Raw genomic sequence first — 19,336 nt, forward strand, 5'->3', positions numbered from 1 at the left:
CACATAATGGCACATGCCCAGAGGTAAGTGGATCTCTGTTGAATTTGAGACCAGTCCAGTCTATACAATGAGTTCTAGGCCATTCTTGTTACCTAGTGACATCCTGTGTTACCTAGTGACATGTCTCAAAGAACTAAAGGGAAAGAAAAAGGAAAGTCCCACCGAAACCAAAGAAAACAAATAAAAATACCTGGTCTAGGAGGTCCAAAATGGATCCCCAAAGTGGCAATGCCTATGGCAGTGTCCTAAACTGAAGCATTCTGACTGGGTAAGCTGGATTGTTATTGGGAAAACAGAAGCTTAAACTCAGCCTTCCTAAGGAATTTCTAAAGCCAGATTTCTACTTACAAAGAAAACCCAATACCTCCCTTATCTGCCCGCAACACCCCCTCCCCCTCCCACCCCCTGCCTAAAAGCATCTAGTTCCTTACTATTCTGAACAAAGAGCTCCCAGCAGGCTACTCACCTCTTCTCAGAGGCAGCCCCACAGTTTGTTCCCCTGTGAACTGTTTTTGTCCTTTTGTTTTTGTGTTTTTGAGGGGGTTTTCCGGTGAAGACTTGGCTGTCCTGGAACTCACTCTGTAGACCATGCTGGCCTCAAACTCACAGATCTGCCTGCCTCTACAGCTGGGATTAAAGGCATGCGCCTTTGGCACCACCGACCAACCCCTGTAAACTTTTTTTCCTCCCCTGAGCAGTCCAGTTTGCTTGTCTTCCTGTACCCTTTCCTTGTATGGTCGCTGTAGAGTTGGTCCAAGACCAGGCTTTTATTTTGTTGCTTTGTTCTTTAGTTTCCAAATATCGGTGTTGAAGGTTTGTCTCTTAGCTCATAAGCTCTGGAAGGTGATAGAACAGAGACAGACAAGCACAGGAGACAATTTCGTGCCCCAGGACTGTCATTTTGCTTTGAGTTGTGTTCCCTACCCCTTATAGTGATGCATGTAAAAGAACTGTCAATTCCCCAACCTCTTTCCTTTTTTTTTTGTTTTAAAATTTATTATTATTAACAACAGGGGCTCACTATGTATGTAGCCTTGGTTGGCCTGGATGTGTAGATCAGGCTGGGTTCAAACTCTGAGATCCCCCTGCCTCTGCCTCCCAAATGCTAGGATTAAAGGCATGCACCATCATGCCAAGTCTGTAAGAAATATCTGAACGCCTTGAGAATAGATCACTCCAGACCACGCGGTTCTAAGTGGGAAAAGGTTTATTCAGGGGAAAGGGCAAAGGAGGGGAGAGAAGAGAAGTAGAGGCCGGCCATGACCATGTGGAGAGAGAGGAAGGTGGGGGAGGGGACAGAGAGGCAAGAGGGTAAGAGAGGGAAGAGGATAAGAGAGTAAGAGAGAGAGGAGGGGGCAAGCAGCCCCTTTTATAGTGGATCAGGCTACCTGGCGGTTGCCAGGTAACTGGGAGGCTAACAAAGTCAACATTTGGTTTTCATTTTATGAATATGAGTTTTCATTCCTGCATATATGTCTATACTGGAGCACATGTGTGCCTGGTGCCTATTCAGATTGGAAGGGGGCATCAGATCACCTGGAACCAGATTTATAGATGGTTGTGGGGTACCATGTGGGTGCTGAAAAATCAAACCTGAGTTCTTTGTGTTAGATTTCTGAAGCAACATTAAGAAACAGAAAACAGAGTCAACTGTAATCTTATAGGAATCCTGTTTTATGACCTATTGAGGCACCCAAGCAGTTTGTGGTGCTTTTAACCATTGACCCATCTCTCCAGACCCCAGCCTTTCTTTTCTTCTTTCATGTACTGGCTGTGAAGTAAAGGGTATTGCCCTGCCCTGCCCTACCATCATATGCCCCCAGTAGGCCCAAAACAAGAACCAAACCTTCCGAAACTGTGAGCTAGAATACACTTTCAGCGTGCAGATTGTGACTCACAAGAGTTGTGGGGTGTTCACCAGAGAATGCTTGGACATGGGTTTGAGCCAATAATATGTCATTATTAGCCACCTGATGACTACACTGGTGGTGGAGAATCCCTGTGTAGCCTCTGGTCTTTCTCAGGATGAGCTTTTAAGCACAAAACCATAGGTTGAGGTACTTCACTTAAGAAGAACAGTTAGCCAGAAGCAGAACTACAGAAGCTAAAACACAAGGGTAGTGCAGTTAGAGATTGTCTTAGCTAGCGTTGTCTTAGCCATTGCTGTGAAGAGACACCATGACCAAGGTAACTCTTATAAAGGACAAATTTAATAGGGGCTGGCTTACAGGTTCAGAGGTTCAAGGCTGGAAACATGGCAGTGTCCTGGCAGGCATAGTGCTGGAATTGCTGAGAGTTCTACATCTTGTTCTGAAGGCAAATAGAAGACTGTCTCCCACATGGCTAGGAAAAGGGTCTCAAAGCCCACCCCTACAGTGACACACTTCCTCCAACAAGGCCAAACCTACTTCAATAAAGCCACACCTCCTAATACAGCCACACCCTGGGCCCAACATATTCAAATTACCACAGAGACTGCCAGAACTATGGACTTTGATGGATAAAGCCTTAGTTTTAGTTTTGGCGAGCGGTGCTGTTTATATGCTGAGTTTGGTGGCCTGTATAGCACTTCTAACATGGAGTCAGTTGTGCTAAGGTGTAGGGGCCTACTAAGGGTTTGGGGCTCTTACAACCACCCACACTCTATTCCTTTATGTATGTTTTGCATGCATTCATGTCTCTGCACCATGTGATATGTGTACCTGGTACCTGTAATACCCAGGGAGGGTATTAGGTTTCCTAGGAGTGGACTTAGAGATAATTGTTTGTCACCGGTGGACTCTGTAAATTAAACCCAGGTAATCAAGGAAGAGTAGCTGGCACTCTTAATCACTGAGCCCAACCTTAGGTTTCTAATCGTCCTTGCTGCCTCCCAAGTGCTAGGGTTACAGCAATATTCTATCATGTTCTATTCATGCAGTACTGGGGGTTTTGTGAATTCAAAACAAGCACTCTCCTTGCCACCCTAGCTATATCCCTAGACTCAGTTTACGAATTTTTTTATGCTCTTAAATCATAGTTTTTAGGTAATAATATCTTCTCCAGGGTCACGGCTTTGACTGCATTCATTTAGGCTTTCTTTAACCCCTTGTGTGTCTTTTATTCAGTTTACTGTTAGGTTCTCTGTTTTGCTCTCTTTAATGATATGGCCCAGATTGATGGAAATAAACATATTCTAAGGAGACACTTGTGTCATCAGAATATTGAAAGAAAGAACCCTCAGGAATTAAATTCTCCCCAGAAATCTCCTGCTGGGAGAAGACATGGCAGAGTTCCTGGAAGCAGCCAGAACAGAAGCTTACCTCCTACAGAAATATTTTAGAATTTATCAGATGACCTTGCTGGAGAGACTGGTAAAGCGGTAGGCAAGAACCACACATTTTGCTAGGCTGCTTAGTTATGCATGCTTCTTCCTTTCTATTTAACCCCTCCTGTCACATCAGGACCATGTCCTGTGTCCACACTCCCTCATACCTTCCCACACTTGCACCCCAGCTGTATGCAGGTCTTGCACAAGTAATCACAGCTGCTGTGAGTTGGTGAATACAGCAGCCATGTCAGGGACAGAACACAGCATCCATAACACTCCACCCATTCCTCACATCATTGTTATTAATAGTTTTAATTATGTATGTGTTGTAGGAGGAGTCTGCTTTTGAATGCAGGTGTCCTGAAATTGGGGTTACAGGTGATGGTAAGCCACCTGATGTGGATGTGAGATTGAACTTAGGTCTTTCTGAAGAGCAGCAAGTGCTCCTAACAGCTGCCTCATCTCCAGACCTACTTTCTCAACTCTTACCTTCTTTCCTAGCCCTCTGTGGTGGTGTGAATAAGAATGGCCACCATATGCCATTCAGTGGTGGCGGCGCACCTGGGAGGCAGAGGCAGGTGGATTTCTGAGTTCGAGGCCAGTCGGGTCTACAGAATGAGTTCCAGGACAGCCAGGGCTACACAGAGAAACCCTGTCTGAAAAAAAGAATGGCCACCATAGGCTCATTCTGTTTGAGTGATTAGTCGTGGGGGGGAGGGGCACTATTTGAGAAGGATTAGGAGGTGTGGCCTTGTTGGAATAGTTATAGCCTTGCTTGTTGGTAGGCTTGGAGCTTTCAAAAGTTCATGCCAGGCCCAGTTCTTTCTGTCTCTGTGTGTCTCTCTCTTTCTCTCCATCTCCCTCTCTCCCTCTCTGTCCCTCTCTGTCTTTGTCTCTCTCTTTCCCTCCCTCCCTGCAGATAAGGATGTAGCTCTCATGTACTGCCCCAGTGTCTGCCCTGGATGCTGCCCATGCTCCCTGACGTGATGATAATGGACTAACCCTCTCAAACAGTAAGCAAGCCCCCAGTTAAATGCTTTCATTTACAAGAGTTTGTGGGGTCTCTGAGCAATCACAGCCAGCAGAGAAACGATCCAGATAAAGTAAGAAGTTCAGCACAACTTAGTTAGTTGGTGCTGGTTCAAACTTCTGGAGCCTGACACCAGATCAGTTTATTTGAGACATATTTAAATCCAGTACAATTTTGGAAAAGAGTCTGGTATCAATGATCCCAATCCCATGTGCACAATAAAGGTTAAGGTATGACTATGTCAGAACACTTTTGCAAAGTACATGTGACCTGTAGCATGAAGATGTGTCCTATAGCTTAAAGACATCACTCTTGCTGGTGAGCTCACCGATGCGAACAGCTTCATGTTTGTAGGATCTGAGGTCATCAGGTTATAAAGTAAATGTGATGTCTCCCCAAAGGATGGGGTCTATTGGCTGAGAAACAAAGCTGAAGATAAAGGTCTAGGGAGGGAGAGTCTGGGATAAACATTGGGGGCGGGGAGGGGTGGGTGGGTGAGGACTAATCCTACAGGTAGCAGGGTCACCAAGTCACCCACCCCAGCCTTCCTGGTAGTAAACAGGTATACATCTCCTCTGTTGAGGAGACAGTTCTGTACGAATAACATTCCTGGTTTCTCCTGTGAGTATCTGAGAGCACTTGTGTCCGCTACAAGAGGTGCCTTAGTCATGGTATCTCTTAACAGCAATAGAGCATCCACTAAGACACTTTGGGGGTAGGGGATGGTGATTGTGATAGTTAGCTTTAATTGCCAGCTGGGTGCAGCCTACAATCACCTGGGAAAAGAATCTCACTGAGCTGATCTGGGGGAACATCTGGGGAGGGAGATTGTCTTGATTGCCTTATTGATGTGGGAAGATCCGCCCTCAATGTGGGTGCACCTTGTGGTAGCATCCCAGGTGAAAAGACCAGGAAGAAGAGAAGCAGTATGGTATTTTTGCTCTTGGCCTCCACTCTTGCTGGTGAGCTCACCGATACAGCTTCTGTCTTCTAACTTGGACAGAAAACCAGTGGTGCTCCAGGAAATCTTCAGGCCTTTGGTGTCCAATTGGGATTGCCGAGGTCCCCAAGGCTTGTTGGCGACTACTGGATTCTCAGCCTCTTCAGTGGGAAACAGCCAGTGCTAGACTAACCCTATTGTGTTTGTTGAAGGAGGAAATAAAGTCAAAAAATGAAAGGAGAAAACAACAGTTGAGACCACCTAGAGGGAATAGTTACTTACAGCTGTCTGGGGACACAGCTGCCTGTAATTATCATGTTTTACAAGAAGGGGGATTGCCCTAACCTCAGCACTCTCTCTGCTTCTGGAACCATGCCTGACCACAAGAGATTCCTCATTGTGATCTTAGTCCTGTGGCCCCTCTAAGGCTGATGAAGTAGTTAAAAATCACGCTGAAAGCCTATACATACTGTAAATAAATAAATAAATAAATAAATAAATAAATACTCGCTCTGTGCAGTTGCTCAGAGCTTTAGAGACAACTCCACTGAACTGTCGATGTAACAAACTGTTCCTGATCCTACACTCAGTCTCTGCTGCCTCTCTCAGTGCAGGAGGCTTCCCTGCTGAGCTTTCCTGTAACCCTGTAAGACAATCTGATCACTCCTCATTTAATATATATTCATGTTGTTAGTTCTGTTTCTCTAGAGAACCCTCACAGTAACCTAACTCCAACTTGAGACTAGGCGGGGTGATGTAGATGTCCCCCTCAGGGCCAGAATTCATCCTCTAGCCACTACTCTCAGAACTTTGACTAGTCGGGAGTCTCTGCAGTGACTGCCACTGCCCAGGAGGCTTTCCTGACTCAAAATGGTGGCAACACTGGTCTGTGGGTACATGAACACAAATATTTAGAAGGCAATTTTGATGGATACAACATATCCACTTAAGAGAACAACTGTAAGACCTTCCCCACTAGGGTCTGTGACCTCCCTAGCCGTGGTGTACGTTTTATCTTTTCACTCTCAAAAAAAAATTTTTTTTTAAAGATGTATTTATTTTATATGTGAGTATACTGTTGCTATCTTCAGACACACCAGAAGAGGTCATGAGATCCCATTACAGATGGTTGTGAGCCACCATGTGGTTGCTGGGAATTGAACTCAGGACCTCTGGAAGAGCAATCAATGCTCTTAACCACTGAGCCATCTCTCCAGGCCCCATCTTTTCACTTTTTAAAAATTATACTTAATAGCCTAGTGAGATGGCTTACACCTTTAATCCCAGCACTTGGGAAACTGAGGCAGTCTGGTCTCCAAGAGTCTGAGGCTAACCTGGTTGACAGTGAGTTCTAGGACAGCCACTGGATTCTTGGACTTTGTGGTGGTTTAATAGGAATGGCCCCCATTGTTTGAATTCTTGGCCATAGGAAGGGGCACTATTAGGAGGTGTGGTCATGTTGGAGGAAGTGTATCACTGGCAGGCTTTGAGGTCTTATACTTACTGAAGCTCCGCCCAATATGACACACAGTCTTCTGCTGCCTGTGGATTGAGATGTAGAACTCTCAGGTCCTCTAGCACCATGCCTGCATGAATGCCACTGTGTTTCCTACTGTAAGGCCCCCACGAATGGAGGACCTCACCCAAGCCTCGGGAATTCACGGCCACCCATTAACTGCAAGACACCAAACTTGATGTAATCAGCAAGAGGCATATTTTAATCAGTATACTGAGGTCAAGACCTGTAGCCCACGCAGGGGCAATGGGGTCTGACCCTGGGGCTTTGAAGACAGAGAGAATTTAAAGCCCCAAACCACAACTCGGGGGGGAACCACAACCCAGGGGGAGTAAGGGAGGGCTATTGGAGAGCACCTGTGGAAAGTCCCAGTCCATTATTTAGTTTGTGACAGGGTACAAGGAACAGGCTATTCTCTAAGAGCCTATACGTAATCAGCCATCTATCTTGTGGTCAGCCAAGTTCCTGGTCTCCAGGATGCACAGGCACGCTAACTTGAACTCTCAGCTCAAACCCTATTCAATCTACCTTATGGTCAGTTTTTAGTTCCTGGTACCCATAGCACTTGGTCACGCTGTCCTGAACTCCCAGCTCTGAACTCTTTTCTTATTTATTTTGTCTTGTGGATAGCTAGTTTCCTAGGACCCAGAGCGCACAACAAGCTGATCTGCACTCTTGACTCCATCTGTGGAAGGTTTAAAATTTTTTAACTCTTAGGGCTGGAGAGATAGCTCAGCGGTTAAGAGCACTGACTGCTCTTCTAAAGGTCCTGAGTTCAATTCCTAGCAACTACATGGTGGCTCACAACCATCCGTAATGGGACCCAATGCCCTCTTCTGGTGTGTCTGAAGACAGCTACAGTGTACTTGCCATATATGTAAAATAAATAAATAAAATCTTTTTTTTAAATTAACTCTTTCACTACTATAATGCTAATGAAGCAAACCTCTGAACTGTAAGCCAACCCCAATTAAATGATATGAATTGTCATGGTCATGTTTTCTCTTTACAGCAATAAAATCCCAACAAAGACAGACTCTATTTAAAAAAGAAAACAAACAATTTACATTTACTTATTCAGTGTGTGTGTGTGTGTGTGTGTGTGTGTGTGTGTGTGTATGCATGGCCATGAGGTTGTGTGCCCATAAGAGTGTGTGTATGTGGACTCTGGAGATCTAACTCAGGTCCTCAGTCCCAACCTCATCCCCAGGTTCAAGACAACCTTGGATTATAATTTTTCTTTTATCTATGACTCTTGGCAGGTGGATTATATCATGTGGTATGGAACACCTCCCAGCCTGGCCCCTTGGAACCTTTGTTTCTCTGGAACAGAAGAGACTCTCCCTTCAAGACCACAGTCATACTAGCCCTGATACCTTTAACTGTGGAAATAACTTTTTCTGAAAATGCCACTCTACTTCAAAAGTTGAGCATTTGTCAGACTTTGCAACCAAGTTCATAATATGCCCTGGGATCACTTAATTGTGTTCTCAGTCTGTCATCTTACTGTGTACTCTGTCTAATTTCATCTTGCATTAAGAAAATGATATAGCCAAAAGAAAAACAAAACAAAAACAAAAAACAAAAAACAAAAAACAAAAACAAAAAAAGAAAGAAAGAAAGAAAAAGAAAAGAAAGAAAGAAAAGGAAAAAAAGAAAAAGAAAAAAGAAAGTGATATAGCTAACCTTACTATGCATCTGACTTACATGTCTTAGTTGGGGTTGTTGCGATGAAACACCAAGACCAAAATCAGCTTGGGAAGGAAAGGGTTTATTTGGCTCATATATCCTGAATCATAGTCCACTGAGGAAAGCCAAGGCAGCCACTCAAACCAGGCAGAATCCTGGGGGCAGGAGCTGATGCAGAGGCCATGGAGGAGTGCTGCTTACTTGCTTGCTCTTTATAGCTTACTCAGCCTGGTTTCTTACAGAATCCAGGATCACCAGCCCACCCACATCCATCACTAATTCAAAAAATGCTTTTCAGGCTTGCCTACAGCCCCATCTAGTAATGGTTCCCTCCTCTTAGATGACTCTGGTTTGTCCCAAGATGACATAAAAGCAGGCAGCACACAGTGTAATCAGCTTTTACAACTGATAAACCATAACTTCCTAGCCTTAATCTTAAACTATATATTTTTCCATGCCCTGGTCCAGAACAATGTGTGTGTGTGTGTGTGTGTGTGTGTGTGTGTGTGTGTGTGTGTGTGTTGAGGTAATCACTTGCTGAAAGCAGCTAACAGATTGAAAGTAACCTTAGGATAATTATCCACCATAAATATAAGGAGTGGCCTGTGGCTAGTTTGGTAACATCTGTTTGCGGTTCTGGGTGCTGTTCTGGGTCAGTTAAGTGACTTCTTCCCTTGTAAAACTGTTAAAAGTTTTTGTAGAAAGTACCCCTCATTCCTTTCCCACAGCTTCTTTTCTGTGATATTCAATGCATAGGTAGCAATACCTGAAGTGGAAATTTCTGGATAGGTCATGTGATGCAGACTCACGTGGTGTTTTGCTAAGTCAAGACCCATGGGAGGACACATGATGTTTAGAGAGTATAAATAGGACTCAGTGGACAGTGAAGGTGAGCTATGCAAGGCTTTGCTGGTCTCAAGTTTTTGTCTTTGCTGATCCTCACTTTATTGAGAGAGGCAAGGCAGAGAACTTCTTCTGGTCAATTCCACTGACTTGTGCTGATCTGTCGGAGGCCTGGCTGTTTCTGCTGGATCATGCTGATTCATGTTTGGTATTCTGACAATACTAAACAGATCTCAATTGCCCTAGGGACCTACTTCTAAACAGGTTCCTAGCCCCTTGTCCTACTTACCGTCTTTTCTCCCCTACCTTTGGAGGGTGGGCCAGAAGCAGGGTTGAAGCATTGGTAAACCCTTATCAAAAGTAGGTTTTAAAAAATCTAAGCCACCCGGGCAGTGGTGGCGCACGCTTTTAATCCCAGCACTTGGGAGGCAGAGGCAGGCAGATTTCTGAGTTCGAGGCCAGCCTGGTCTACAGAGTGAGTTCCAGGACAGCCAGAGCTATACAGAGAAACCCTGTCTTGAAAAACCAAAAGAAGAAAAAAAAAAAACTAAGCCTATAAAAACCTTTTGTTAGTGACAGATAGACATGAGACATGCACTGACAAACTACAGGAATATGGATGATACAGGGAGAGAAGTGGAGAACTCAAATTTGGGTTCATTCTTGGTCTAATATGCTCTAAAATGAAGACTTTCTCTCTGTCTCTCTCTGTCTCTCTCTCTCTCTCTCTTTGTTTTTTTAAGACATGGTTTCTCTGTATAGCCCTGTCTGTCCTGGAACTCAGAGATTCATCTGCTCCCCCCTCCCCCCCCCCCCCCCCCCCCCGCCCAGTGCTAGAGTTAAAGGCATGCACCACCACTACATGGCATCATCTTTTTTCATTATTTTCTTTTTTTTTTTTTTTTGGTGTGGGGGGGAGGAAGGTTCAAGATGGGCTTTTCTATATAACAGCCCAAGCTGTCCCAGAACTTGCTTTGTGTAAGCTAACCTTGAATTCATAGAAATCTACCTACCTCTGTCTCCTGGGTGCTGGGATTGAAGGTAAGTACCACCATGCTCAGCTCCTGTTTTTATGAGCAAGGTATCATGCAGCCCAAGTTGGCTTCAAACTTATACAAATCTTGGCCTATATAGCTCACCTCTCTAAGTACAGCTTTTGATATGTTGTAGTTGTTTGAATAGTTTGGTCCCATAGACTCATGTATTTGAATACTTGGCCCATAGGGAATGGCACTATTAGGAGGTGTGGCCTTGTTGGAGGAAGTATGTCAGTGTGGAGGTGGGCTTTGAGCTCAAGCTCCACCCAGTGTGACACATAGTTGTCTTCAGATGCCTGAGGATTAAGATGTAGAATTTTCAGGTCCTCCAGCACCATGTTTACCTGTATGCAACTATTGCTTGCGCCATGATGATAATGGATTAAACCTCTGAAATTGTGAGCCACCCCCAATTAAATGTTTTCCTTTATAAGAGTTGCCATGGTGGACTGGAGAGAGGGTTCAGTGGGTAAGAGCACTGACTGCTCCTGAGTTCAATTCCCAGCAACCATCTGTAACAGGATCTGATGCCCTCTTTTTGTGTGTCTGAAGATAGCTATAGTGTATTCATATAAATAATAAAAAATAAATAAAAACAAAAGAGTTGCCATGGTCATGGTGTCTCTTCACAGTAATGAAATACTAACTAAGACAGAAAGGTGAGGCAGAAAAATTACAATTTTGAGACTAGCTTGGTATACTTAATGAGTTTCAGGTCAGCTGTGAGGCACTGTCTCAGAAGAAACAAACAAACCACCGATAATAACCAGGGGGGGGAAAAAGAGTTCTGTGTGGTAGCTGATACCTGTAATCCCAATACTCAGAAAACGGAGGCAGGAGGATTGTTGTGAGTTCTAGGTCAGTCTGGAATACTGTGAGATCTTATCTTTATAAAAATATGAGTGGGAACAACTCTCTATGTAGACGAGGCTGGCCTCAAACTCACAGAGATTCAATTGCCTTGACCGCCACAGTACTGGGATTAAAGGCATGTGTTAAGTCTGAAAGTACAACACAGAGACTACCACACACTTGGCAATTGGCAAGAGTGTTTCCATTCCATGAAAGCTCGAAGCCTGTGGGCTAGGGGTTGGCCACTTACAAAAATGGTGATAGCCCTAGACAAAGGCACACAGGCCTTTTATGGGGAACTAGAGAAATCTTAGCTAGGGTTAGGTAATCTAAAACTTTACTGGTAGCTGCTGGGATGTTACATGGATTGGTTTCTGATTGGCTGGTGTCCACATGGTCAGGGGGCTGCATCCCTGTGTCACAGGATGAGATACCCAATTCATATAAGGCTGCCCAGCACAGATGGCCCATCCTGAGATATTTTCCCACCCTTGTGGTTATCTCCAGGTTATTCCTTAGATGGAGGATTTTATGGCTTTGTACCTGGGATGTATGGTCTTTTCCTGGATCTGGTGACTTATGGCCTAGTTTCTGGGACTGATGACTTAGGGGGGTTTTATGGTCAGTTCCTGGAATGAATAACTTTTCCTTTTAAATTCAGGTCTTGTCCTAAAATGGGGTTTATGTTATCTTAATAAGGGTTCTTAAATGCCTTAATGTCCTTTCCAGTCCACCACCTACCAGAGATATTGGAAAGGAAAGATTAACAGAGCAAAGGGGGATGTGGACCTGTTCAGAAATATTTCTTTGGAGCAAATTCAATCTGTGTTGTCAGGGTATCAGCAGTTTAGTCCATTTGAATCAGCAAAGGCAGTTCAGTTCACTCACAAACACTATTTATGAATCACCAATGGCAGGCCTTGCAAATACCATTCATGAGTCAGGAATAAATGGTCAATCCAGAAGAAACCACAAGGCTCTACCAATTGGCCCAAGTCTGTGGAAGCAGCAAGAAGCTGCCAGAATACTACCTGAAACTTTTTTTTTTTTTTTTGGTACATTTCTCTTTATGAAGTCACAATGAACAATGACCAACAAAGAATGGTAAGGTGTACCAATACCACCCAGAGTCACCAGCAAAGACCAGCATCAGCAAAGCCCTACAATGACCAGTAAAGAATAGCAAGACATACGAATACCATCCAGCATTGTCCACTGTTGGTTGGCTATATTTATATCTTTTCCAAACATTATGTGTTCTCTCAAGCATCTGCTCTAGCAAAATAACACATGCCCCTTTTCCAGGCATTATCTGGAAAAACAACACATGTCTGGTCTCAGCAAAGAATCCTTCCACATGTAAACTTCAACAAAGCATCTTCTCATAAGACAGTTTCCAGAAAAACATCAAATGACACAACAGAGTCTCCAAAGAAACCAGAAATTTCCACTTCACAATATACTGCACAACTATGCCAACTGCATTGCTTTGTTTTTTGAGAAAGAGTCTCACTATTGCAGCCTAAGCTGGCTTCCAACTCACAGTAATCCTCTGGTTATAGCTACTCATATACTAGGGGTTCAGACATGTACCATTATGCCCAGATAACGAGCAAAACTTTGAAAGGGTTCTCGTTTTAGAAGAGATGTTGAGAAACAAGAATTCTTCATGCCATGTATGAGAGATAAACCATGGTTTCTGTGGATAATCTAGGCACACACAACAAAAGTTTCATTATCTTTGTCCATAGTCTCAGTATTTGCATTTCTGGGAATTTAAGAAAAACTAATTTCATATGCAGAGATGGATGCACAAATATGAAACATAGCTCTAAGTGATAATAACAGATGATTGATTACTTATGTAACTTATGCCATATATACTGTCTTAGGGTTTCTATCGCTGTGATGAAACACAATGTCTAAAAACCAAGTTAGGAAGAAAGGGTTTATTTGGCTTATACTTCCATATCATAATTAGTGAAGGAACTCAGGGCAGGAACACCAAACAGGACAGGAACCTAGGGGCAGGAGCTGATGCATGTATACCTTTAACCCCAGCACTTAAAAGGCAGAAGCAGATGGGGCTGGTGAGATGGCTCAGTGGTTAAGAGCACTGACTGCTCTTCCAGAGGTTCTGAGTTCAATTCCCAGCAACCACATGGTGGCTCACAACCATCTGTAATGGGATCTGATGCCCTCTTCTGGTCTGTCTGAAGACAGCTACACTGTACTCATATACATGAAATAAATAAAATAAATCTTCGCTGGTTGTGGTGGCACATGCCAGAAGGGTTTGCTGAAGGAGGGGAAGATCATGAGTTTGAGGCTAGCCTGGGCTACATATTTCAAATAATAATAATAATAAAAGGTAGAGGCAGGCAGGTAGATCTTTGTGAGTTCAAGGCCTACTTGGTCTACATAGTATGCTCCAAGCCAGCATGCTCCAAGCCAGCCTTAGCTATATAGTACAATTCCCCACCCCCAACTACAACTCTAATTGAATCCTTATTTTCAGTTCTTTGAATACAACGTACCTGAAAAGACTTGGTTTGAATCTTGGCCATCAGTAATGATTGTTCATAATGTATTAGATTAAAAGAAGAAAGAAAGAAGAAGGTAGCAAATATATGTAAATATATATTCTGTTTTGGGAGCCTGGAACTTACTATGTAGACCAGGCTAGCTTTGAACTCCACCAGCCTCTGCCTCCTGATTGATAAAGGTATAGGTCTCCACACCTGCTTTTGTTTTCTTGCCAGTAACTTGCCCGACTGGGATGAGATTAGATCTCACAGTATTTTTTATTTGCATTTCCCTAATAGCTAGGAGTCCCAACAGTTTTAAAATTCTTTATTTGGCTGCTCATGGTGGCATACATTTTAAATCCCAGCACTCTGGAGACAGAGGCAGGCAGATCTCTGAGAACTCAGGGTCTGCCGAGTCTATACCTAAAGTTCCAGGCCAGGCCAGGCCAGGCTACATAGTGAGACCCTGTCTCAAAAAACAAAAACAAAAACAAAAACAAAAACAAAAACAAAACAAAACAAAAATCCCATAATAAAAAATTAACTACCCACCCACCCAAACAAACCAATGACAACCAATCAAAAACCAAACAAGAACAAAACACCCCCAAAATACTTATTGGTTTTTGTATTTTGTATTTCTCTATGTAGCCATGGCTGTCCTGGAACTAGCTCTGTAGACTAGATCAGGCTGGCCTTGAACTCTGAGATATGCCACCTGCCTTTGACTCTGCTGTGCTGGGATTAAAGGTGTGCACTACCAGCACACAGCTAGTATTTCTTCTTTTACCAACTTTATTCAGATTTTTAGCCTGTTTTTCTTTTTAATTGGGTTGCTTATTTAAGAGTTTAGTTTTCAAATTCTTTGTATATTCTAGACATTAATCCTCTGTCAGATATAACCGGCAGACTTCTTTTCTGTGGTCTGTTTCATTGCTGGGCTGTGTGCCTGCCTCTCCATTTGGATGCAGAAGCAAAGCCTGCTGGTTGCTCAGGGCAGACGGAGCAATCCGAGGATCCCTAGCCAGGCCGGAAAGAAAGGTTCCAACGGGCTCTGGCCTGGCCTGAACAGCCTAAGTGTTACAGCTCTCTGAGGGGAAACCAGGGTGGGCAGGACAGCAGCCCTCTTCCAGTACCATAGCAGCTGTGGTGCTTATTGGCAGCAGTAGGGACGAGCTGCGGAGAGTGCTCAGAAAACATAGATGGAGTCTCTAAGTGAATGGCTATATGTGGTTGCAACTATCAGTGAACATACTTCAGCTAGTAGACTCAGCAGCAAGGGGCTGTGGCTAGAATGAAGTCTGACCTGCTGGGTGGAGCCAAGTTTTAGTGATGAATGCTTCAGGAGAGAAAATTCTTCCTTAGAGTGTTATAGCTTAATAAAACAACCACCCTCAGATAATTCTTGGTGAAATAACTCACGCACTTTATTCCATGTGGATAGGGATCTTATAGACATTTTGGGGGTAAGGTGGGATTTGGGGTAGATGTTTCCCATGATGCTTTAGTTGCATGAGGAAAGACTTCAGGTGTTGTCTCTAACGTGACTGGTTGTCATGACCCTGTTAGTGGATTGTCACACGTGTTCCAGTACAGGTAGACCCTGGTTGTGAAGCCTGCCATTCTCAATTATGAGAATTCCTGGGGTTTTAAATCCTTCAATCTTTCCAGGTCTTCTGTCTGGAGTCACCGTCCACTAGTCCCAGGTATCATCTCAAGATTAATGCTCTTCTTTGTTATAAGAGCGTTTTAATTCCATGAGGTTTGTTTTCTCTAGGGAGTGGTTCTGATGCTTCAATGGGAATCTGCAAGCGATGAAGAGATGAAGATCTGAAGATCTTGTTCCCCAATTGTTTTATTTATTTATTTATTTATTTATTTATTTATTTATTTATTTATTTTTGGTTTTTCGAGACAGGGTTTCTCTGTGTAGTCCTGGCTGTCCTGGACTCACTCTGTAGACCAGCTGGCTTCGAACTCAGAAATCCACCTGCCTCTGCCTCCCAAGTGCTGGGATTAAAGGCGTGCGCCACCACTGCCTGGCCCCTAATTGGTTCTTGAATGATCAATAAAGATGCCAGCAACCAATGGCAGAAGAGGCGGGGCTTCTAGGTTTCTGCAGGCAGGAAAAGAAAGGGAATTCACCATGCTTCAGAGGGAGAAAGTCACCAGCCAGTGTGAAATCTCATGCGGAGTGGCCATTGGTGGCTTCCCAAGGTGGAAGGTTAGAAACGCAACTAAACTGAGGGCAGATGTAGGGTATTGAGCAAGGAGAAGGTAACTGACAACTAAGCTAAGGGTAGACTTAGTGTTGAGCAAGGAGTAAAGGGTTGAGGCTTAGAAGAGCCCAGCTGCTGGGCCATAAGGCGGGTAAAAAATGAGCTATGTGTGTGTGTTTCATCTTCGGATCCAAGGGAAGGAGGATGATGGCTGGTAGTGCAGTCGGCCCAGAGCTTAAAGCAGAGTAGTAGAAACTACACACTACAGTTTTCTTTCCTACTGAAAAGCCTTTCTATCTGTTTGTAGCTTTTATTTTTTTTCTTTTTGCTACTTTGTGTGGGTTCTTTTACTGTTTCCTAACAATATCTTCTCTGCTCAGCTCAGCTTTTCCTGTCTCAACCGTCACCAACTGTCTTCTCAAACTCTACTCACCGACCCTACTTATTCTTCTGCCAGCTGGAACCTACTCTTCTGCCAGCTGGAACCTCCTCTCCTCTGACCCTCATTCTACTCTGCTGTATTAGCTCTGCTTGCTCTTTATTTCCTCTCCTGGTCCCAGAAGTCCCAGAGGCAACCAACACTGAAGGTCTTGGCGTCAAGCAGTTCTAAGAGCTAAGTATTCCCAAAGAGTTAGTTGGTTAGCTATCATGCTAAACCTGTTCCTACATCTTGAAACTCCTCTACTCCTAGCTGTTTTAGAGGGCTCCGATTTTACATCAAGGTCTTTGATCTGGGGCTGGAGAGGTGGCTCAGTGGTTAAGAGCACCGACTGTTCTTCCAGAGGTCCTGAGTTCAATTCCCAGCAAACACATGGTGGCTCAAAACCATCTGTAATGAGATCCTGTGCCCTCTTCTGGTGTGTCTGAAAATAGCGACATTGTATTCACTCATTCATTCATAAACAAAGACATAAATTAAAAAATGAAAAAAAAAAGAATGCTTAAAAAAAAAAAAAAGTCAGCTGGGTGGTGGTGGCACACGCCTTTAATCCCAGCACTTGGGAGGCAGAGGCAGGTGGATTTCTGAGTTCAGGCCAGCCTGGTCTACAGAGTGAGTTCCAGGACAGCCAGGGCCACACAGAGAAACCCTGTCTTGAAAAAACAAAAACAAACAAACAAAAAAAAGCAGATAAGGGTCGTGTGTCATTTTACTCTTAGGTATGCTGGCTAGCTTTTATTGTCAACTTGAATAGCCTGGGAAGAAGGAGTTTCAACTGGGTATTGCTTGAATCAGGTTGGTCTGTCTGCAGTACTCTGTTATGACTGCTAGTTGTAGGTGGGCCCAGCTCACTGTGGGTAAGTAGCATCCCAGGCAGATGCGCTCAAGTTGTACAAGAACCTGAGTTATCAAAGCATGAATCAGCAAGTAGAATTCCTCCATGACTTCTGCTTCAGTTCCTGCTTGAGTTCCTGTTCTAACTTTCCTCAGTGAGGGACTGTGACCTATAAACTGAAAAAACTCCTTTCTTAAGTGGCTTTGACTCATGGTGTTTATCCAATGTTGAAAGCAAGCCAGGCCCGGTGGTGGTGGCGCACGCCTTTAATCCCAGCACTTGGGAGGCAGAGGCAGGCAAATTTCTGAGTTAGAGGCCAGCCTGGTCTACAGAGTGAGTTCCAGGACAGCCAGGGCTACACAGTGAAACCGTGTCTCGAAAAACCAAAAAAAAAAAAAAAAAAAAGAAAGCAAGCCAGAATGGCAGCTGGGATCCAATTCTTTTCAGAACTATCTGTTAAAGAGGCTGTCCTTTCTGGTAGGTGTTTAGGAAGAAACAGGGTTTCAGAGAAACATGAAGTTGGATTGCTCTTCAGGGGAAAGATTCAGATATAACTGTGAGTTCAGAAGCAAAAAGCTTCAGCCTGCCTATGACAACAGAACCTGTGCTTTTAAGGTCCTTTTGAGAGAGTTGGGGGTGAGTGGGGAGGTGTTGTGCCACAGAAAATGGAGACAAGGTCAGTTGACATTATCTAATCAGGCTGAGACATTTTGTTTTCTATATTTCGGCTGAGACAAGTGTTTGAAAGTCTCAAGCACATTTCAGGATAAGGGGATTAGAAAGAACAATGAGCTTAGTATGTGACAGGTCACTTGTCCTTGCCTGAAGCTCTTTTGTTTATGGCTTTGTATCTGAAGGGGACCATTCCCAGAAACTGGGATAGGACAGAGAAATACTTGTGTATTTGTGAAAGCAGGCAGGTGGACTGCAGCTGGAGGTGACCTTGTCAGCTGTTTGCAGCAGCTGTGAGGGGACAGAATGCATCTGGAGTGTCTGGGCTTTAACATTCTCCAGTATTTTGTCATCTTTGTCAAATAACAGGTGGTTGCAGCTTCATGGATCAACATCTAGGTTTTCTGTTCTGTTCTATTTACCTATGTGTCTGGTTTTGTGTCAGTACCATGTTGTTTTTGACTCTGTAATAGAACTTGAAGTCAGGTATAGTCATACTTGAAACTAATTTATTTTCCTTTTAAAAATACATCATTTAGGTATCATGGGCCAAAGTTTCCCAAACTCCAAAAGGCAGCTCAAGTATCCAGAAATGGGTTCAACCTAGACTGTAGAGGATTTCTGGCAGTTAAAGAAAGCAATCCTAGCCGGGTGTGGTGTGGCACACACCTTTAATCCCAGCACTTGGGAGGCAGAAGCAGGTGGATTTCTGAGTTTGAGGCCAGCCTGGTCTACAGAATGAGTTCCAGGACAGCCAGGGCTACACAGAGAAACCCTGTCTCGAAAAACAAAAACAAAACAAAACAAAACAAAAAAATCATTAAAACTGACTCCCTTGGGCTGGAGAGATGGCTCAGTGGTCAAGAGCACTGTCTGCTCTTCCAGAGGTCCTGAGTTCAATTCCCAGCAACCACATGGTGGTTCACAACCATCTGTAATGAGATCTGATGCCCTCTTCTGGTGTGTGTCTGAAGACAGTCACAGTGTACTCACATACATCAAATAAATAAATAAATAAAACCAAAACAAAAACACCGACTCCCCTGACAGTTTCAACAAGTACTGCCTAATTAAGACACTGAAAAGATGAATAGGTGTAAAGGTTAAAGGTCAACTTGAAGGGCTAGGAATAAAAAAAAGTCTCTGTGTGGGTTTACATGGGTATTTTCAATTTTAACTGAGGGTAAAGACTCTCCCTAGAGTGTGCAGACCTTCCAACAGTGACCCCGATATGAGTCCAAGGTGGGCTTAGAGTGAGAAACACTTTCTGTTCCTCAAGACAACAAGAGTTCAGTTCACAGCATCCACTATGGGTGGTTCACATCTGTAACTCCAGATACCAGCGTTGTTCCCCATTCTCTAAAGGTACTGGCACTCACTGCCCCCTTAATTAAAAGCAAAATTTTTAAAAAAATAAAGAAATAAA

This window comes from Arvicanthis niloticus, chromosome 15, assembly GCF_011762505.2.
Source record: "Arvicanthis niloticus isolate mArvNil1 chromosome 15, mArvNil1.pat.X, whole genome shotgun sequence".
NCBI classification, from domain to species: domain Eukaryota; kingdom Metazoa; phylum Chordata; class Mammalia; order Rodentia; family Muridae; genus Arvicanthis; species Arvicanthis niloticus.